The following is a 24,468-nucleotide window of genomic DNA, read 5'->3' on the forward strand; positions in this document are numbered from 1 at the left end:
ATCAACATTTTGCTAAGGAGTAACAAAAATCATTTTCAGTATCAACATGGAATTTGAACTTTGATCAGTTTCAATGAAAAACAGTTCTTCTTTCATGGAATTTTATACATGTAATTTGTTCTGGAATTAATGGCATACATTAAGTTTTTATGTACCAGTACATGCACATTTTAATGACTTTAAATAGACCACAGAGGTCTATATATACGGGTAATTGTATTTAATTTAGACCTAGTTAAAACTTAGTTTTATTTCAAGGTTTCACACTGTCAGCAAATCAAATGTAATCAGGGTTATTAAAAAATATAATGTTCCTGGTGTTATCAAATGATTTTTTTGTTCCGTTTAAATTTGAGGATATCAAAAATCCCATTATATTTTATACAAGCTGAGGTTAACTTAAAATGGATTTGCTTTCATAGATCAGCTGAGGCACTTAAAGTTAAAGCAAACTAAAACATGCAAAAGATAATTAAGAAATATTCCCAGAAGTATATTAAAAATTGTATTTTTGTGCTGATCTTTACCGTATTTTAGTGAAAAGCTTGCAATTTTGGATTGAAATAATTATTGTATTTTTACCTGACAATTAAAATGATGGGAAAATGAAGTACGCAGATTATCAGAAAATTTTTAACAAAATTAAATTAATGTGATATGATAAAGCAAATTTTGTTTAAGAGCAAAACTATATACTACATAGAAAAAAAAATATGTACAACATAGAAAAAAAAAAGAAAAAAAATATTCGATCTCGGCAGGACTCGAACCTGCAATCTCCTGATCCGTAGTCAGGCGCCTTATCCATTGGGCCACGAGACCCTTGACGTAGGAGGCAATAAATGTTTAATATATCCTTAGGTATAATCCTATGCGCTGCGCGGGAAATACAAATTGGCGCTATTCAATATAGCGCTAAAAGTTGTTTATTAGTTTACCATGAAGTTAACCGCTTTAAAAGATAAAATGATTTTTATTGAGTCTAGTTTGATTTTAAAAAATTAAGAGAGCTAGAGCGTTGGTATATGTGAACCATCGGGTATTTTGGACCGCACTTCATTATAACGTTTAGAAGTATAATTCCATTAAGTTATTCCACGGATTTATATTACATGTAATATAAATCCGTGGTTATTCAATTAGAAATAAAAAGCAACCGTCCTTTTGTCTGCTGGCTTCCACCCAGTGCCTGTACATTAAGTAAATGTTATTATTTTTTGCATGATGTGGAATTTAGGAGAATCATGCCACTGTTTTATAATAAGCTTAAGAAAAAATAGCCGATAGTTAAATTCATAAAACCTGTTTATGATATATTTTGCAGAAGTAAACTATAAATTTAGGATGAAAAAAATCCCCTGATCAACATGTGAGCATATTTTAGTTGTAAATACTACTTGATTCATCATAAAATGTGGTTCCAAAACTCCCGACAACATTTTATTGATGTAGGGTTTTTTGGGACACGTGAATATCAAATGTTTATTATGTTATTAGATATTATAGAAACGTATCATTAACTCAGTGAAGTTGTATTTGTATGTCAGATATGTTTAAAAAAAAAAGCAAAACAAAAAACATCCTAAAACAAATTTATAGAAAGGGATAAAACAAATTGACCCGGACTTAAAGCGGTAAAAACTGAAAAGGGAACCCGACTCCTTAGAGATTCCGACAGTTTATTGTGATGACAATAATCTTGCAGATATGGATACTTAGCATTACACTTTACATGCTTCTCCTGCAATATTCCTTTTCTTATTAAAGATGCTATATAATATGCATGTACCAGCACGTTTAAAGCATAGCACAATCTATGGTATCATAGTACAAAATAAAGACAAGGAAACCAGTAATTGCTGATTGACGTTTATTGCCCAAGAATAACGCTAATTAATGCACTTTTTTCATGCATTAACATCTGCAGAAGCCCTCAGACATTTTAAATCCCTCACTGTGCTGTCTCAGACTTTGACTGTGTCTTCATGCTTCTGAAGATGTAAATACATAAAGAAAGGGGCATTAACCCTCTTAAAGTACTTAATCGAAATGAACAGATAAATCAGACCATTTGACCTCACATACTCTATAGATCTATAAAGCATCATAAAATAGTATTATATTTGGTTTAGACTTGTTATTTAAAGAAAATTGAATGAAATTGAACTGTGCAAAATTAGATTTACTGCTCTATGTTTTGTTACAAATTTTTTACACTAAAATTAATTTATCCCAAAAAGCCCTTCTTTCTGTCCATAAATACCCGACGTGTCCCAAAACTAGCTCCTCATGCTCTTCTGTTTAACAAGGTATATTACGTTTGTTTTGTATATGCTTATGATAGTGGCCCATTATAGACGATAGTCATACAGAGCTTATCCAAAGTATCCAATGCCACTACAGAAATAAGCATATTTAAAATCACAGTAACAAATATGCCTTTGATGTCCCAATATACCCGACATCGCTCTATAGATTCTAGATTCTATAACGATTTTTTAGACAATTTCAAAATCAGATTTAGATTCTAACTCAAGACTAGATCTAGATTCTAGATCTAGAATCTAGATCTAAATAATCTAGAGCTGGATTCTGTCTGGGACTAATAGATTCTAATAATGTAATCTAAGTAATAATAGAAATCTAAGTGTATATGTCCCAATTTCTGTAGATCTATCTATTAGTTTACAGTAGAATGAACATGACTCTATTTTAAATGGGTCTTAGAACACCAGGGCTGGTCCCAGACCTAGATTCTATTTACTCTATTCTGCCTGGGATAAATTACATTGTACATTTGCAAAAGGGAAGCTTGTATGATTAGATCTAGGTTTCCTTAATTAGGTCGATCAAATTTATGTTAAAAATTAAAGGATGTTGATGCTCGTCCAATAGATCTACATTACTCCAAAAATCTTGAATGAAAGAGAGAAACAATTTTACGGTTCAACTTCTTAAACAGTCTGCTTATTATTGAGATAGATCTAGATAAAACTATTTTTTAAAGTATGGAAAAATAGAAAGCACAATATGAATAACTATAAAATTATGCAAAAGAGTGCTGTTGTCGATAGAAACTGCCTTTTGCCTAGATCTTGATTCTATAGTGTTATCAATCGATATAAGTTATGGCCAAAAATAAAGTATAAAAAAATGCAATTTAAGAGAGTTTTGATTCGTTGGCACAACATTTCTTCTCAATGAGATGTAGATCTTACAACCAATGAAGTTTAAGTTCCAAAATTGTGATCCATTTAATTACCTGACGGGCAGATAGTTATGAGGATAATAAGAGAGACCTTTCTGTGGTGACCTAAACAAACTGTTCTCTAACTTAGCTCAGAGTGCCGTTTTTAAAACTGATACATATGACTGTAAATTGTCTTAAAATGTGTTTTCCTTCCACCATAACCTAGAATCTTTTAACGCCCGCTTAGCTCAATATATTCAGGGACCACTGGTTCGATCTTATGGAGAGGGACACGTGATCTCGGACATCGACGTAGTCTAATGACCATTTTTAACTTACGGAGAAATTGGTAATTACTGGTAGGTTATTCAGGAAAGCCAGTTATATGGACCGACTGCGAGATAAACTAAAATGTGTTAAAATTGGCGTAAAAACGAACAATCAAACTTGATAATAAATTTCTTGAACATTTCAAACATGGGCATAACAAATGGATGACAGAAATTTGATAAATTCTACTAAAACTCATTCTGAAGGCACTGCTAACCGGGATTCAAAGTTCAAAGTACCTTCCCACTAAGCTAGCTTATCATCAGGATTTTCTCGTCGACATTGATCGATGGCATGTGATATTGCTTTAACAAATTTGTAATTCTAAGTATAAACAAGCAGATATTTATATACATGTACTATACGGTGCATTTTGATTCTAAATAAAGTATTTGTGTTGAAAAAATGTACATTAGCAATATTCAAACCCCCAATTAAGAACATCGTCACTAATACTTAAACGTATTTAACAATTCAAAAAAATAATGCACTAGCTCTATATTTGTTTAACTCTGCTTTTAGAGCACGCTACTTTTAAATGAGGACAGTTCATTTTCACTTCCTTTTTAACCCTCCTTTAGCATTTTTGTTACTATTGGTAGATTCTAACCAGATTTGTATACTGCCAAACCGTTACGTTTTTTCTGACATGTCTTACTAAAATACGTTCAGGTCAAGAGCTTGCTGCGAAGATACCTTCAATCTGGGACTAATAATCTTTCTGACCCAGCTTCTATCAAGCTGACTGTGGAACCCTGTACGGACCTTCATTTACAATGTCTAAATATTTCTGTATAAATGGATATAAAACACAATCTGACACCGCATTTAATTAAGCCGGTGTCTATAATATAATTATCTAATTGACACTTTCTAAATAAAAATGTCATTGTCATTTGAGGGGGTAACACGTTGACTGTTCTGTTATTTAATAAAACAATGTGGTCAGTTGAAAAGATATACAGCTTCATTACAATGCAAACGTTAATGGTGGAAGAGTATATTTGCGATAAAGTTTGTTCATTGTGACGCTTATATTGCTGTCACAGGCCATTTGCTGCTGACGTGAATGGGGGAGGAGCGGGGGCGCTGCGGAATGGGGACAAAAATCTGTTTTATCTAGAGAAAAAGCCCCCGACATGATATTATGCTACTGCCTTTTTGCGTTCCTTTATATGGTTGTATAGATTCTTCCTTTCTCATCAACACCGACGACGGCGACGACGGTAACAACAACAAAAAAAATGCATTAAGCTTTGAGAATTTATCACTTTGAGTTTAACTATAAAAGTTTGCAAGGCGCCACACCTATCAACAACGACTTTATATACACAGTAAAGGCTTTTTAAGTAATAAATATTTCTGTTTAGGCACAAAATGTTTGTACTGTAACGTGTTTGTTAAAAAAAACTTTGACATTATATGGTCTTACATAAACGGTTGCTTGCATACATAACCCGAGAGGGATCCGTATTTCCAGTGTCTAAAAGGGTGATTTGACCCTTATTAAGCTTAGAACACATGCACTGTATAAGACCGAACGCTGGTGAGTGAATACAACTTCTCAGCAGTGACCTACACTCAAATTATAACAATGCATATTTTTTTGTTAAAAATGGCAAGGATAGAACATAAACTTGATTCTTGGCCTTAAATAAAGATATAGACGCAACGCAACATAATGCTCAGTTTCAATTTTCATTTAGATACATGTCGGCAAAAGTAATGACATTGTGTGATCGTTCTATATTATCTTCATGATATAGTGAGAAAAAATTGTCAAGTGTCGAAGTGACCTCGAAGAATGTGATCAACATTAATGGGTTTATTGGATTAATCTACTTAAGTGTAAAGAATGGAATGCGAAAAATATGCCATCATCTTTAATACAAACAAATATAATTCCATTTTGAACATCATCAAGTATTTGTAATATAAAAATCTGGATAGTCATGATTGTATAATCTTATTAGTGAATTTTAACGTCGGTATGAGATATGAAACAGACCTGATATAACATGCCATTGCAGCCCTGATAATGGAAATATCAATGTACATGTCGATGATTGAGATGCCCCTATATATATTGTTGCTTTTAACACTGCCAATTTATCTCTATCAAAGAATCACTATCATGCGAAAAAACGATTACTTTCCTTTTCCGTACCAATCAGTACGTATATAACGATACTGTTTTGGGGAAAACGTATAATTTAGTGGTTATTAAAGGCCCATTAATCCCCCCCATAATGCACTTTCTAAAAAAGACTCTTATTTTTGTTATGTTTACAGTTTCAAAAAACTTTCTTGTTTGAATTCAATGCGTCTTTTTCTTCTTTTGCTCTTTTGTAATTGGTGAAATTATAATAATTTAGTACTTTGTGTGAAAGTCAAAACACTACTTTGTTACTTGTCCTGACTGAAGCACGATGTGCCGGCTTGAAAGGCAGGCACTTTGTTTGGCACCAGCAACAAGTTTCAGGGATACCTCCTTTCATATATTTTCAGGTTACTGTACAGTGAGCCGTACAGTAACCTACTTTTGGATTTGGCTCCGTGGAATTTGCCTGAGCTAAATTATCACCGTTATTTACTTCAAAATTAACACTTAAAAGACATGTGGAGTCCGTACTCGACAGCTGTGCCTTAACGGGCATAGGACCTCATTAAAGATAAACTACATACATTTTTACATACTTTTACAGAATTACTGCATTGTTTAGCGAAAGAGGTCGCGAAAGTCTTGAAGAAAAAACATTTTGGATGTTAAGACTCGCTAATAGATATTTAATATTCAGGCTACTGCGTTATATTATAAAAATATATTATAGGCTATTCAGATAAATCGCACTCCCTGACTCGTATGCCAAATTCACAATACTTCTTAATTAACATTCAATTTCGTTTCCCGAATGCTAGATTGCCAGCCCATCCGTACTTCTGTACTTTGATTATTGTCTAACAAACAACTAGTGTAAATTTAAAAATACGACAAGATTTTTAAAGTTTTTATATGGCACATTGACAAAAACATTTTTATGACAATAGATACAATCGGTATTTGTACCATTTAAAAACCATTAAAATATTCTATATCTTCATGAAGATGAATAGTAGAAACGTGGTTAAATCTGTTTAAAGTAGACCTTTAACAAAGTTGTATCTTAAAATGTATAATAACGAGCACAGTGACAAAAGCGAGGAGATTGATCACGCAAATTGTGTACTAAGTTTAACTTTAACTCCACATTTATTTAATTTTAAACCTGAAATTCAAAAAAGACCCCCCCCCTCCGAAAAGAAAAAACAACAACAAACAAACAATACATACATAAAAAGTGTAATATGTTTTAACGCAAATATCACAATGCTGCATCAACAATGAAGTTTTTCTTTTCGAAGAAACTTACAGACGTCTATAACTTTATGTTTTAAGAAGTTTCTCTAGCTATATGATTCCTTTTTCTTCATCTCTTACAAAATAATTTCTTATTACGCAAATTTACGCATCATTTTCAACCTAATTTAAATCACGAACAATTCATCATTTAATTTGAGGATGTCAATTTCAACATTTTGAAAATTAATTCCATACCACGATAAATATCTTAAATAGATCGGAAATGCATGCACTCAATAAACGTAATTACTAATGTAAGTATATTAATTCATTTAAGCGTAGGAAATCAATGCGTAAGTATTGAAAATAAATTTGAAGCTGATTTTAAAAATTCGAATGCTTCAGTCACGCAATTCAAAGGAAAATAATTAAAAAATGAACGGGATGAACTTTTTCAAATACTGCACTCTACGGTATTCAAAACTAAATATGTAGCTTTTGAAATTGTGGTTTGCTTTGTTTAGATTATCATCGCTATTGCATGAAAATATTTAAAATTATGGACTGGATAAAAACAGAGACACACTATCCTATGATGACACAGCTCTATTCCCAAAACCAACTAAAATGAAGAAATAATTGTACATTGTATATGAGAGGTCATTTTAAAGACTTAATACTACTAAAGTGTCATATTTTATTATTGTGACTAATACAAAAAGTACAAAATATTTTTTATATTTATTTTCTATGTTTTCATTGGATGGTCTTTTATTTACCTATGTACATTTGCGTCATTATAATAACTGTAGGCGCCAAAGTAACTCTGCGCGAGTTCTTTAAGTACAAGGGTGTTCGAGTTACCTCCCTTATTTTTCAAACACGCACTGACTAATATTTTATATATGAAAGTGATCCGTAGTTTTGTAGATAATAATAATAATAATAATAATAATAATAATAATAATAATGATAATAATTAATAATAATAATAATAATTTCTTTCTTTCTCAATTTAAATGGGTTTTATTTGTATTTTTCCCCATTCAAAATGAGTTAAAAAATCGAAGAAGAAAATGAAAAAATAAAGTTTAATATACTTTAGATTTCAAAAAAATATGTGTTTGGATTTCTTTTTCTCCTTTACAAGTACCTTATTTAACAGTGTTATTGAATTGTGAAATTGTACTATTTTATTTAATAAAGTTTGTTCCGAACCGACCAGACAAAATAGAATTGTCGAAATCACTGTCCAAATTTTATTGTCGAAATCGTTTTTTAAAAATAACATTGCTAACGTCTGTTCAAAATTATATTTTTGGCAATGTTAACATATGCCTAAAATCTGTGTAAGATAACCTTGTCGACGTCTGTCCAAAATAATATTGTTGGAATCATTTACAATCAATAACAATGTCAGCATTTTCGTCCGGAATAAATTGTGAATAGTTGTAAAAAAATAACATCATTAACAACTGCCCAAAAAACTCAGAGGTTATGAAGCCTGCATATCACACATAAGCTGCCAAAATACAAATTTAAAAAGCAGGTCACATATTCTATGGGTGATTAAACACTATTCAAGTGAGAAATACTGGAACCACCCGACTAGGAAAAGTACCAATTGGAAAAAAACTAAAATTTATTGCTTCCTGCATATATAAAATGCAACCATTGATTGAAAAATACTTGTTTATAATTCGTTATATGTAGGACATACATTGTTAGTTATATTATGAACCAATTTCAATTTAATAATAAGCTGACATGGGCTTTTTAGGTCGGAGAAGAGGAGTATATTTGGCGCTCTTTTTATGCCTAGAAGCACACTGTCAGTCGTTTAAGTCATCATTCGTTTTCTGCGAGCTTGTAAGTGAAGTATTGTGTTGGTGAGAAAGCTGTTTGATTATCACAGCGATCGAAGGTCAGTGGTTCTATAGAGGTTCCTGATCTTAACGAATAGAGTGCGTGGATGGACACCAGAAGACTTATTTTTCCCCACATAAGTTGGAATCTCTTCGTGACATTTACTATAATGCCGATGTGACTCTGGAAGAGAATGCTTATAACTCACAACTCGATATTTATAAACTGACCCATATGGTAAACATGAGTACAATTACAATAAATCAACAAAAGAGATATATATATATTACATCTTATCGCATGATATGGCGATTTGTCTTAGATGTTCCTTACGGCCTCGATCATTTTTTGTAGACCCTCGATGTCACTCCAGGCCATGATATTTCCACATAACAGTCTATAACAAGCGCTCACATGAAGTTAGAATGACCTTTGACCTACTGGCCTAAAACTCAATAGGGGTCATCTACTAGGGGACTGTTATAAGTTGAAGTTTTTATCATTTTATCTAGAATGATATTATTCTACATCTCGGTGAATATTTTCTTTTACCTTATGGTGAACTTTATGATAATAAAGACATTAATAGATTACAATAAAGAAAGGATGTGTGTTAAAAAGAAATGAAGCTATAGCTTCAACTTTAGGCAAAAAAGTGTAGGATTGATAACTGCATTTACGTCTATGACTTTTCATTTGGTTGGTTGTAAGTAATTTATGTTATTTATGATGTTTTTACTGATATTTATGCAAAATTAGATGATAGTAAAAAATGTATTTCTTCGGATAAAAAAAACATAGCCACTGAATTACAAGGTTTAAGCTTTAAAAACACTTTACACAACGCTAATTCTATTAAAATAGGCAGTCTAAATGTTTGCGGTTTGAAAAATAGAAGTAAATACCCAGACTTTTCTGATCTTATTAAAGACTATGATATTTTTTGCGTGGAGGAAAGCAAACTTGATGCATACGACATTATAGATATACCAGAATATACGTTTTTCTCGAAACCTAGAAAAGATAACTACATCAAAAAATCAGGTGGCATTGGTTTTTTTATTCGAAACTCGCATGTCAATTATATAGAAATAGTTGAATCTGATTGTGAATATATTTTCTGGGTCAAAGTTCATGCTAATATGTTCAAAAATCTTGATAGCGATTTTATTATTGGTGCAATGTATATACCTCCAATGCAGTCACGTTTTTACAACGATGACGAATTTCTCAAGCTTGAAAATGAAATCTCAACTACATGTATAAAATACAAATATTGTCTTATTTTAGGGGATGTAAATGGCCATACCTCTAACGCTGATGATTTTGTCATTATAGATGATTTTCTATCAAAACAGTTCGAATTTGATGAACAATTCATGAGTGTATTTAACTCTTTCGAAATACTCGAAAAATGTAATGTCCCGCTTAAAAGAACTTCTATGGACACGAAAAACAATGCTGTCGGGCATAAGTTCCTTGATATATGTAAATGTAATAATTTATACATATTAAATGGTAGAGTAGGTAAAGACCGAAACAAGGGAAACTTCACTTTTAGAAATACTTCCGTTATAGATTACATGGCAGGCTCAGTTCACTTGTTTCCCTTTCTATCAGATTTTGAAGTTAAAGAAGTTGATGCATTATTTTCGGATGGACATTCATTGTTAACAGTCGAAATACATTTTTCGTGTCTTGATAGCCAAAGTACAGAAACGGATCATAATAAAACAACGTCAAGTCAGTTTATAAAGCCGCCGAAATGGAGGAATAACCTCTCTTCTGAGTTTGTCCTAAATTTAGATGAAAAAGACCTCAAATCGATTGAACTATCCTTAAATGAACTAAACGGTGAAATATCAAAAACTCAAATCAACATAATTTCAGAAAAAATTGCAGACCTCTATAATCATTCGGCATTTAAGACTTTTCCGTCAAAACCTCCTTTAAACGATGATCATTTTTTAAATAAAACATCTAACAAACAAAAAACAAACCAATGGTTCGGGCCTCAATGTAATAAAGCGAGACGTAAATATAACCGCGCACGAAAAATGTACAGCTTGCATAAGAATGACCTATATAAATCAGAACTAAATCGTGCCGCTAGATTTTATAAACAAACAATGAATACATATATACGTCAGCATAAAACACGAAACGAACGTAAATTAAGAGAAATGCATTCTAAAAAACCGAAAGATTTTTGGAAAATTTTGAACAATTTGAATAATACATGTCCTAATAATACTACGCCAGATATCAATGAATTTTATAATCACTTTAAAAAAGTAAATTCCGACCCCGATTATGATGATTGTATACAAACTAATCAAGCGGAACCAAATATAACTATAGATGACAGTATTTTGAACGCGCCCATTACAGAAATTGAAATATTAAAAATGATAAACAAATGCAATAATTCCAAAGCAGCTTCACCGCAAGATTTCATTTATAATGAATATATTAAAAGTACTAAGTCCATTTTGACACCAATTTACATTAAATTTTTTAATAAAATTTTTGATACTGGGATTTTACCTGAAAAATGGCTTATCGGCACTATAATGCCAATCTACAAGAAAAAAGGTTCACAATTAGACCCAGTAAATTATCGTCCAATCACAATATTAAGTTGCCTTGGGAAAATATTCACTGCCATATTAAACGAACGCATAAACTCTTTCTTAAGTAAACTAGATATCCTTAAACAAAATCAGGCCGGTTTCAGATCTGGGTTTTCAAACACAGACCACATTTTTACTCTTAAATTTCTCATTGACACCCTTAAATCACAAAAGAAAAAACTGTTTTGCTCGTACATAGACTTTTCGGCCGCTTTTGACAAAATTTGGCGTGTAGGATTATGGAACAAACTGCTTAAAAACGGAATAAACGGGAAACTATTTAATGTTATTTTCAATATGTATGCAAATATTAAATCATGTGTGTCTTTAAACGGTAATATTTCCCCCTTTTTCAAAAGCATGAGTGGGGTACGTCAAGGGGAAAATTTGTCCCCCGTTCTCTTTTCAATATATTTAAATGACCTTGAAGAATATCTTAATAGTAATAACGCGGGAATAGAACTTAAACGAAAACATGGAAGCATCGATGTGTATCTGAAAATTTTTGTACTATTATATGCAGACGATACTGTTATTGTAAGTGAAGACGAAAAAACTTTTCAAAACATGTTAAATGATTTTCACCAGTATTGTAAACAATGGAAATTGACAATTAATATGCAAAAGACTAAGATCATTATTTTTGGAACCAGTAGACCTGGAAATTACATGTTTACCTTAAGTGGCGAAAAAATAGAAATTGTTAAAGAATATAAATATCTGGGCGTTCTTTTTTCATCATCGGGTAGTTTTTTTAAAGCGCGAAAACAGTTAATAATTCAAGCTAAAAAGGCATTACATATCCTATATATGCGTATAGCTAACATTGACTTACCAATTGACGTACAGATAAAGCTTTTCGATCAAACAATTGTACCTATACTAACATATAACTGCGAAGTTTGGGGCTTTGAAAATTTGGATTTAATCGAAAGGGTTCACACCGACTTCCTCCGCAAAATAACAAACAGCAAAAAAAGTACGCCCCTATACATGCTATATGGTGAGCTAGGTCGTTATCCGCTTGAAATAGTCATTAAAACAAGAATAATAAATTATTGGTGTAAACTTCTTATGGGCAGTGATTCTCAAATTTCAAGGCAATGTTATGAGTTTATGTTGAATTCAGAAATTAATTACAAATGGTTAAATTATGTAAAAAATATTCTTGATTTTACCGGAAATACTAACTATTGGATCAACCAGAAAATTTTCACTTTAAAGAACGTAGGCAAATTAATAAAAAGAACATTACTTGACCAGTTTATACAGAAATTCAACGAGAATTTAGCAAACTCATCGAAAGGAACAAACTATAGGTTATTTAAATCTGATATTAAATTTGAACCATATTTAAATATATTACCCCCAAATAAAAGACTAACAGTATTCCATTTTAGAACAGGTAATCATAGATTGCCAGTAGAAACAGGCAGGTGGCGAAATTGTACACTACCATATGAAGACAGAAAGTGTATGTTATGTTCACTAAATGACGTGAGTAGTATATGGGTCTCTTTAGGGCCACGAATGCGCATGCGCGGCGGCCATTTTGTTTTCTATAAATAGTAACTCATTTGCATAGAAGAAATGACCTTACTACACATGCACGGCGGCCGTGTTGAATAACAGACGCGCGGCGGCCATTTTGGATTCTTTTTTAAGAATGGCATCATCACGTTATAAATAGAAATAATATCTCCCGGAAGTATACGGAGCTGACTCGTATACACGATCTAGGGCCTGAATCGCGGACATTGAAGGTCAGGTCCTTGGCCCTAGACGGGGAGATAATCACCATTATTATAACTACAGATAACCTTTGTATAAATACGTGCTTAACTACACATATCAATTAATAAAATCATTGTTGGAATAAATAGAGTCTCTTAAAAAAATGCAAACGGCTTGATTATATTTCTAATTAGTATTAAAAACTGACTAAATATTAATATATTATTTTTAATGTGTTTTTCTATAAACATTCCAAATTAAAGAAAATACATTAGTAATAAGATATAATTGAAAACTGACTGACTAATTGACTCTCTATAATACTATAAACAAGACAATTAATTTATTACTTTAAATTTGATTCTTTATAAATTTTTAACATATAACAAAATATATGAAATTTATTTTCAATTTAATTCGATATTATGACTCTGTCAAATAATATTTCTATATAAAATAATAATAAGGACATTAACTGTAAAATAATTTAATAAATATCTGCGTAAAATACATACATACGATGTTGACTCCTCGGCGGTCCGAATCCAAATGACACAAATCATCAGTGTATTATTTCTAAATGCTCTGATCACGAGTGTAAAGTCGCCACAATGTATGGCGTGTGTTTATTTAGGGACGGAAACACTAACAATGGCCTATTGAAATGTTAAAGTTAATCCCTTTAAAGTAGCCACTCGGTCTGGCGTATGTTTATTTAGGGACGGATATGCGGACAATGCTTCATTCAACTGTCAAAGTTTACCCGTCTAAAGTAAAAGCGGGTAAGCAATAAGCTATTGAAGTGTCAGTTTACCACTGGGACATAATTTTAAACTCATTTTCGAAAAGAAATGCCAACATGTTTTGAAAACTGATCATCACGAATGTGCAAAATTATAAAAAAAAAAAAAAAAAAAAACTATAATTAATGTTAACTAAAACCGAACAAAAATACAACAGAAAAAGCGTTTTTCGTCTTTTGTGCAACATTTTACGATATACATTTTGATTTTTTTCGCATCAAATGATAGACCTGACAGAATGCTTCAAAATAAACCCTAGGTTCTCGATTCGATTTTTAGCCGTTCTCGAGTTATGGCCAATTAGCGATTTTTAAACCAATTTTTCAAAGTTCATAAAACCCTTAGATTTATATGTTGTTTTAAAGATCTCTGCGAGTAGATACAGAAAATGTATTATTATATGGATCTATCTCTTACTATTTCTGAGATAGGAGAGTTTGAATATGGCAGACAAAATCACTCATGCGGAAAAACGCGCATAACTTTTTCGTTTATGAACGAAACATAGTCGTGTTTGGTATCAAATTGAAGGTCTTGACGAGTACATTTTAGTCACGCGATCAACCGGATGTCAAGTCACTCGTGCGTGAAAGCCATTTTTCTCCTCAACCAACGGACCGATCTTATCAATACCTGTATCGAACGAAAGGTATTACTCACTAGATTCAGAAAATGTATACTTTTGTATCGCTGACTCGGATAGGGACCGAGAAATGAAGTAAAATCACTCCAGCGTAAAATGTGGATTTACACCTTTATTAGTCAATATAACCCGGTCATGTTTGGTATCGTACGAAATGTTTTAAGGCGCTCTTTATGAATACTGACTAAAAATCACTAGTGCATAAACGCTCTATTTCTATTAAACATTCTTCATTGAAAATACTGTACTTGAAATATAAACTCAACTTACTGCGTTAATGATGTTAACTCTATGACGTTCAATCACCAAATGACTGAAGTTACCACTGCCATACATCATACGCATGCGTTGATCTAAATTTAGAAATGACATTGTCCAATCTAAAAGCAGTTTCTCTTTTCTTACGGACTAATGTAACCAATCAGACAAAAGAATTATTTGACCAATGATTTTGATCACGTGACTATATATAACATAAATAGATGAATAACGTCATGCCAAAAATAGCAGCCAATCAGATTTTAATACGTGTGTATATAAATGAATACTTAGCGTATTGGCATAAGCAAGATGAACGCCACTGACTGTACATCCTTCAACCAAAACATGGAATACTACGAAATTAGACTTAAAACGTTCGATACGTATCCAAAACAATTACTCCCAAATAAGTACGAACTGGCAAGCGCGGGATTATACTACAGTGGGAAATCAGACTTGTGCGAGTGTTTCAGATGTCACATAAAATTAAGCGCCTGGGATAGATCGGACATCGCATTGAGAGAACATCACAAGTGGTCACCCAATTGCGAATATATTAAAATAGTAGGCGCTCCTCAACAAAAACCGCCCCCAATAGGCGGATTTGGCGCGTTTGTATCAACGACTAGGTCAACACCTTGCGGTTTTGGAGGATTCGGTGGTTTAAGTTCAACGACATCTACTGTATCAAATTAGACGAAAAAAATGTTGACATTCGTTTGTATAACCTTGTCTTTTATTAATCTCCTGCTCCTTCACCACCACGTCCACCACCTTCACCACAACCACCACCTTCACCACCGCCACCACCACCGCCACCACCACCACCTCCACCACCGCCACCACAAACAACACCACCACCACCACCGCAACCACCACCACCTTCACCACCACTGCCACCTTCATCACCACCACCACCACCTCCTCCACCACCACCACCACCGCCACCACAACCATCACCACCACCACCACCACCACCGCAACCACCACAACTTCCACCACCACCACAACAACAACCATCACCACCACCACCACCATCTCACCATCACCTACACCACCAACAACAACAACACTTCACTCTAACGTAAGAAGGGTGACTAACCAGTATAAGAACGAATACTTCAGTGTACTTCTGTGTCTTTTTTTTAATAATGAATCAATGTCCAATTTGTCAACAACTTTTCTCAAGACGCCATGTTGAGACATCATCGTAACCTGCACGAGACTGACAAAATTGTAAGAGATAACCATCCATCACCACAAATAACCCCTGGGTCAGAAAAGATGACGTTTCAGCATCCGTTTTCGATGGTCGTCTCCAGGCCTAGCGGTAGCGGAAAAACTGAATGGACAAAAACATTGCTTTTATCCGATATAGTAAGTCCGCCACCGGAGCGCATCATTTGGTGTTACGGTCAATGGCAGATTCTATACGACGAACTTCAGCGTAGAATACCCGGGATAGAATTTGTACATGGCATTCCCGACTACTTGAATAGTCCAGAGTATATTGACGGGCGTAAAAGGAACTTGATCGTTTTTGACGATTTGATGACAGAGGCCAAATGTGACCAGAGAATTGCCGATCTTTTTACCAAAGGCAGTCACCACAGGAACATATCTATTGTGTATCTGACTCAAAATTTATTTCCTCAAGGAAAAGCCTGCAGAGATATCGCGTTGAATACGCAGTACCTAGTATTATTCAATAACCCTATTGACAGACAGCAGGTGGCTACGTTAGCGAGGAGAATATATCCTTCCTCCGATAACATCTTTATGAAACGCTTCGAACGAGCGACAACGAGACCGCACGGTTATTTAGTGGTAGACTTGAAATCCTTTACTCCAGAACATGACCGTTTGCGCGAAAACATTTTTGAAAGTCAAGGTAGGAAAAGACAGCCTGAAGATGATTCCGAAAATGAGATTAGTGAAGAAGAAACCTTGTCTGACAATACTTTAAATGATGATGTTGATGATGATTATGAGGAGGAGGAGGTGGATGAGTCAGACGACGAAAATATTGGAATGAAAAGAAAGTCTTTCTTTACGGGACCCCCTGGTAAGCGTATAAAAGAAGAGCTCAAAGAAGAACGCAAACGTCATAACATATGGGATAGAAGATTTCAAAAGCCTTTACGACAGTTTTGTAAAGAACAATTTAAAGACGGGCTAAACAGTTACATAGATCAAGAATTCTCTTTTGATGAGGCTTATGCTCGCACTGCTAATGATGTGTTGCCACATTTGAGAAAGAAGATGAGACAAAATTATGCCCAGTTTTTGATTGACTTTTACGCATTACAATAGGACCCCTCTCAGCAACAAGTTCTCCAGTCAGCGAAGAAACTTAGACATCAGCACGACATGACAATTGAAGAATCTATCCAACAAGCCGTTAAACTTAGAAAAGACCTGTTTGAGACGTTATGGCCCAATCACGACATCAAGGATTGTAATGGTGAGAATAATAAAGATGATGACGATGAAGATCACTTATTAGATGAAGAATAAAAATACCGTAAGAATGATCTTTGCTCCTTTACTTTCAAAACACAACATGGGTTCCATAGAGGTGTACGATCATACACAACAAAAATGGGTGCCGTATATAGATGACTTCGAGAAATGGTATCAGCATTTTAAAGATTTGAGAGACGGTTACGTGACACCCGATCATAGAGGCCGTTACATTATCGGTAGCGGTAATTCGCGTAGAAGGCTCGTGACACTAGAAACGAAACTCAAAGAAACGGAGAAAAAGCTTAAAGAAACGGAAGAGAAGCTTCAAAATGCACAACGCCCTGTGGTCAATATGGTTAGCCCCGTGACACAAGCGGTTGAAATGGCAAAGTCGGAAGTTAAACGATTACGTGATTCCAATATAGAAAAGTCGGCGCCTAAGAGGCGTAAAACGGATATTGACTGGACTCGGTTCACTTTCTAAAATGGATAATTACCAGCTAGAAAATATATTGAAAAGATAATAGTACCTAGTGACAGTGTGTGCGGCTGTTGAAATTCATAAACAAAAAGGAAGATTTGTGATTTCAAATACAGACACGAGTGAAGGATCTGGAAAATATTAGGTCGTGGACCAGACAAGTCTTTTAATTCATTGAGTAAACGACCCAGTCAGTATACTGTTCACTTTGAGGAATTGTTGCAAAGAGCCTTACTGGATGAATTGCAGTCAAATACAGGATTCAAATTCGAAAATATGCGGACTATATTGTGTATATTACATCATGTATAGAAACATAAAAGACCTTTTAACACAATTTGATGTACAATGCAGGAAATTGAATGACGATTTTATTCGATTTTGTTTTAGTTTCATGTATAATGAATGTAAAGGTATCCAATAAAAGGTTGTAAAGAAAAATATTGCCTTGTTATGTATAATGATACCATGTAAATGTAATTGATTGATACGCTTAAAATATAAAGAAGACAAATACTACTTCAAGTCAAATATGTTTATTTTCTATATGGTAACATATATAATTACAAAGTTATATATCATTTTACATAATGGGCTTTTATGTATGTCGTTTTCAGTTTAAACTGTTCTCTTTCAAGATAGAGCTTCTTTTCTCCAACACACTGTGAATATGATCAATAACTTTAGAAATTTGTTGTCCATTTTCGTGAACGAATTCTTTCATATTTGTATCGGATACAGGCATTGAATATAAAAAATGGGGGTGTGTATACTTTACATGAACCAGTATATGTACAGGTAACAATCCATTCTTCTGTCCTATTTCTTTTGCGCGTGGATACCATACATTAAACAGTTCATTCATTCTATGTAAACACTTGCGTTGAAAATCGACCTCTATACAGTCATACACCCGGAAAGGAACACCCATACTTATTGCCAACATTGACAATGAACTAGGTACCGCGTTATTTAAAAAATAACTTTTCAGTTCTGCCCGAGTATTAAGTTTCTCAGTAGTTTTTGAGCTTAATGTCATAAATGCTTGTTCCATTTGGTCGACTTGACACAAGTCTGTAGGTGTATATTCAGTCCCGAAATCATCATAGTCCATCTTGAGGGTTAGAATTCTAAAGACAGAATGAGAAAAATCTTAGATTCTGTATTTCTTTATACATGAAGGTTTCTCTTGATTGATCAGTTTATTCAAGCATTTGATTGCAAGTTATTTTTAGCTCATGACTTCATGACCTATATATAGAAAATCATACCTTGTTTTTCTTTGACCAATATCATTAAAATCGATTCATGCATAAGTGAATTATAGTAAGTTCAATATAAAAAATATATATTTATTACGTATGAGTAATTTTGACTTCCAGTATGAACTTTACTATCAACAGCGTCTGAAAGTACTCTTAAATACCTTTAATTTGATACCAAGATGGATAAAATCGACCCATAAATAAGGACGCCACACTCGCTTGAATATTTTCAAACAATTTAGTGCAATAACGCTTTATCTAACATCGGTGGTTAAAATACACTAAGTCTATATCTGTAATATCTCAGTAACTCATAATGATAGACCCATAAACCTATACATTTTCTAAATCTACTCATGGAGATCTTTTTAACGGTATATAAATTGAAGGGTTTTGTAAACTTTGAAAATTTGGGTTTAAAAATCTTTGTTACGTAATAACTCTGTAACAGTTGAAAATCGAATCGACAATGGGGGTGTAAATTAAAGGTATTGAACTGTTCTTTCAATTGGTAGTCAACAATTAAAAATCATATCGTATTCGGTTGCTCAAGTAACCAATATATATATTTTTACGCATGAGTGATTTTGACTTCCAGAATGAACTTTATTATCAACAGCGTCTGAATGTACTCGTCAAGACCTTCAATTTGATACCAAACACGACTATGTTTCGTTCATAAACGAAAAAGTTATGCGCGTTTTTCCGCATGAGTGATTTTGTCTGCCATATTCAAACTCTCCTATCTCAGAAATAGTAAGAGATAGATCCATATAATAATACATTTTCTGTATCTACTCGCAGAGATCTTTAAAACAACATATAAATCTAAGGGTTTTATGAACTTTGAAAAATTGGTTTAAAAATCGCTAATTGGCCATAACTTGAGAACGGCTAAAAATCGAATCGAGAACCTAGGGTTTTTTTTGAAGCATTCTGTCAGGTCTATCATTTGATGCGAAAAAAATCAAAATGTATATCGTAAAATGTTGCACAAAAGACGAAAAACGCTTTTTCTGTTGTATTTTTGTTCGGTTTTAGTTAACATTAATTATAGTTTTTTTTGTTTTTTTTTTTATAATTTTGCACATTCGTGATGATCAGTTTTCAAAACATGTTGGCATTTCTTTTCGAAAATGAGTTTAAAATTATGTCCCAGTGGTAAACTGACACTTCAATAGCTTATTGCTTACCCGCTTTTACTTTAGACGGGTAAACTTTGACAGTTGAATGAAGCATTGTCCGCATATCCGTCCCTAAATAAACATACGCCAGACCGAGTGGCTACTTTAAAGGGATTAACTTTAACATTTCAATAGGCCATTGTTAGTGTTTCCGTCCCTAAATAAACACACGCCATACATTGTGGCGACTTTACACTCGTGATCAGAGCATTTAGAAATAATACACTGATGATTTGTGTCATTTGGATTCGGACCGCCGAGGAGTCAACATCGTATGTATGTATTTTACGCAGATATTTATTAAATTATTTTACAGTTAATGTCCTTATTATTATTTTATATAGAAATATTATTTGACAGAGTCATAATATCGAATTAAATTGAAAATAAATTTCATATATTTTGTTATATGTTAAAAATTTATAAAGAATCAAATTTAAAGTAATAAATTAATTGTCTTGTTTATAGTATTATAGAGGAGTCAATTAGTCAGTCAGTTTTCAATTATATCTTATTACTAATGTATTTTCTTTAATTTGGAATACATGTTTATATGGAACTCAACGCTAAGTATTCAGCCGACGGTAATTAATAAAACTATATATTTCTTGATCTATTTTTAATGTACGGTATGACCCCTTGTCTACCGCTCAGATTTTTAGGGAGTCACTCAAAATGTCGAAATATATAACTCCACAGTCTTCGTTGTAGCTATTTTTAAGAGCTCATAATTGTATCCTGTGCCTCATACAATGTTCATTTAATGAATTTGGAATTATGTCGAAATGATTATAAGGCACCGTCAATTTCCTCACAAATGAAAGTCTCATAACGTTATGACTTGTCCGTAAACCTGGTTTTATCGTGTGTAAGTAATGACCTATTCTTCCAACCGTGATCTACCGAGGGGCCAAGAGAACCGACCTACATATCGCTCCGCTCATTCAGGCCCATAGATCCGTTCCGAATATACCGACTCTCAGTCTCCGTATACTCCCCGGGAGATATATTCTATTTATAAACGTGATGATAACAATGCTCTAAAGCTAGAATCCAAAATGGGCCGCCGCCGCCCTTCATGTATCTCATGCACACGTTCTCCTCGGGTGTCTATGAACCAGTTATATATAAGCGTTCATGTCTCTCTATGCATAATGAGCTATCTATTATAAAATATCAATAGATAGACAAAAATGGCTGCTGGTGCAAGCGTGCCTCGCGACATCGATGGTCTCCTTAAAGTAACCCTACTATACTATTTTATAATCTGAGTGTGGGATCCGAACGAATTGCCACTATCTTCTTAAAATTCCCTTGATAATGTTACCCTGATGATAAGATATGAGAATTATATCGAGCGAAAGGTTCATCAATATGGAGCAGTATGGTATGCATCAAAATATAGGGATGACGTATAGCCAAGAGACATCAAATATGAGGTGGTTTCTCTTTCATAATCTGAGTACTTTCTTACACTTGATAATATTTTTTTCCGAATACTTGTCCCTAGAGAAATATTATTATTCAGTCACTTACCCAGGTATCATATGCATGTTTAAATCCATGTTTGTTTTCGCCGTTGTAATCTCAAGCAGACGGTTTTTTTGTTATTTATTTTTGATAATACAGTTCACTATCGTTCGTACTTATTTACTATTGTCATTTAATGTTTGTTTATTTTCTCTATCACTTAAATACCATGTAGCATGTAATATCTATTGTTTACCGTTTCTAAAATATCCCAGTCAATGACATACGTTTTCCACTATGTTTTTCTCGTGGTATAATTCTCCCAACATATCCACTAGTCAATGAAATACCTTTCCTGATCACGATTTCCACGTGATCCAATTCTCGTAACATTATTTTGTTTTCTTATCACGATTTACCCGTGCGTACCCCAATTCTCCCAACGTGCCTATTTGCCATTTAAATTACAGATAATGAAATTAACAAGGTCTACATATTTTAAATGATTGTGTTAAACTTGACTGGAGCATTTATATTACTTATTAATCTCTTGTAATTTATCTGTCCCATCTATTTACCATATTCAAATTAAGACAAAAGAATCATTGCTATACATGGTCTGTAATCTTGGATATTAATAAAAGTAATTGTTGTTGTTGTTGTTGTTGTTGTTCAAAATTGTACATATATCGCAATTGTGACCAAATTTGACATTTTTGTGAATGAAAATCGTCTGTATATATAACATATCAAAATAAAGAATCCACAATTAATCGACATCTTGTTTTAGACACATATTCACCTTAAGTACATATTATGGGCATAGTAGATTTCATATTAAATCAATATAGTGCTAAGAAAGACAGTCACTACAAAAGTTATGTCCTCAAGTTTACGCATTTAACTAGCGATTTTATTTGTTGTCATATAATTTATATGGAAACGACTCATGCGTTAATCAACTTAGGAAATAAACTAACTCTAAAACCAAAATTGGCTGTAGGCCTATTTATGTTTTACAAGGAACACATATACATTTGATTTGATATGGCTCTACGGCGATTTTTTTTTATCTTTTTTTCTAATTAATTATTCTTATATTCTTATAATTGAGATCCGATACCGGTTGTGATTTTGCTTATTTCAGTTCTTTAATTTTTCTCTTTCCCATTATTTCTATTTCATGGACGAATGGCTGTAAAATCGTTTTTAAAAAAATGTCCCATCGGAAGTACGATAGCTATTATCCATAATAGACCCTAATTTGACGTCCTTATCCGTAGACTGACGGAAAGGGCCGAGTTGTTGCGATTGCGCCGGTACGTTACGGTACCGAAATCTACTTGATCTACTTGATTTCGGTAACTTTACCGAAATCTACTTTTCATTCTAGAATTGTAAATATGTTAAAAGTCATGTATGAAAATGTTAAAACATGTGTAAGAGTAAATGGCTCCGGCGATCCTTAAGTGAATTTTTCGATTGTAACACAGGCGTTAAACAGGGAGAACCATTATCTCCTGTGTTGTTTACATTTTTTATTAATGATATGTATGACTTTTTATACGATGACAATATTGATTTTTTCTCTATTGATGATTTAAAATTATTTCTTTTATTGTTTGCTGATGATACTGTGTTGTTCTCATATACAAAAGAAGGATTACAAATATTATTAGACAAACTACATTTATATTGTCAAAACTGGGGAATAACTGTTAACCCCGACAAGTCAGTTGTAATGATATGTAAAAAGGGCAATAGGCCCTCAAATGATGTTTTTCTTTATGATAATAAAATTCTTAATATTGTTAAAAACTTTGTATACTTGGGTGTAACAATTTCCTCAAACGGTAGCTTTAATCAAGCACAAAAATGTTTATCTGAGCAAGCCTTCAAGGTTTTATATGCACTCAACTCTCTTTTTGATAACTTGTCATTGAATGTTTCTGAAAAAAAATAAACTGTTTGATTCTATGATAATGCCTATTCTTAACTATGGGTCTGAAATACGGGGCTTTCATAATTCACCAGATATTGAGCGAGTACATAAAAAGTTTATGAAGCAAGTTTTAGGTGTTAGACAACAAACATGTAATGCTACCGTATATGGTGAATTAGGTAGAGTTCCCCTTCTTGTTTTACGTAAGATTAGTATTGTAAAGTTTTGGTTTAGAACTGCTAAGAATCCAGATTTATTTTTGTATAAACTTATGATGATGACAGATAATAACAATCAGTTTTTTAATAAATGGACCAATGATGTAAAATGTCTCTTTCAAGACTTAGGCTTTTCTTATTTATTTGATAACCCTCATTCTATTTTTCTTAAGTCTTTTATCCAACGTATATATGATCAATATTATCAACAATGGTTTTCTGAAATTAATAATTCTAGCAAACTTGATACGTATAGTTTAATTAAAAACACGTTTGGAAAAGAGAACTATCTTGATTGTATTATAAATAGTAAATATAGAATAGCCCTTTCACGTTTTAGATGTTCTGCTCATAAATTAATGATTGAAGAAGGAAGATTTAGAAATATTGAAAGAAATCAACGATTTTGTTTAAAATGCAATATGAATGTAGTGGAAACGGAATATCATTTTTTATTTGCTTGTCCGTATTACATTGATCTACGAAGGGAATATTTACCTAAATACTACTGCTCTTGGCCAAATGTACACAAATTTAAAATGTTAATGAATAACTCACAACAGAATGTTATAAAGAAATTATCTCAATTTATTTATTATGCAACTTTAGCTAGAGAAACAACTGTAGCTAATTCCAACTAAT

General features: G+C 33.0%; 1 non-coding gene across 1 annotated transcript; it reads right to left on the bottom strand.

Moving 5' to 3' along the window:
• Window positions 1-749: 749 nt before the first annotated feature.
• Window positions 750-822, bottom strand: Trnar-acg (transfer RNA arginine (anticodon ACG)). Its single transcript has one exon. It is a non-coding gene; the product is annotated as a tRNA-Arg (tRNA).
• Between the last annotated feature and the right edge of the window lie 23,646 nt (window positions 823-24,468).

Source organism: Ruditapes philippinarum, unplaced genomic scaffold (genome assembly GCF_026571515.1).
Source record: "Ruditapes philippinarum isolate M1 unplaced genomic scaffold, ASM2657151v2 ctg6136_1_1_1_1, whole genome shotgun sequence".
NCBI lineage: Eukaryota > Metazoa > Mollusca > Bivalvia > Venerida > Veneridae > Ruditapes > Ruditapes philippinarum.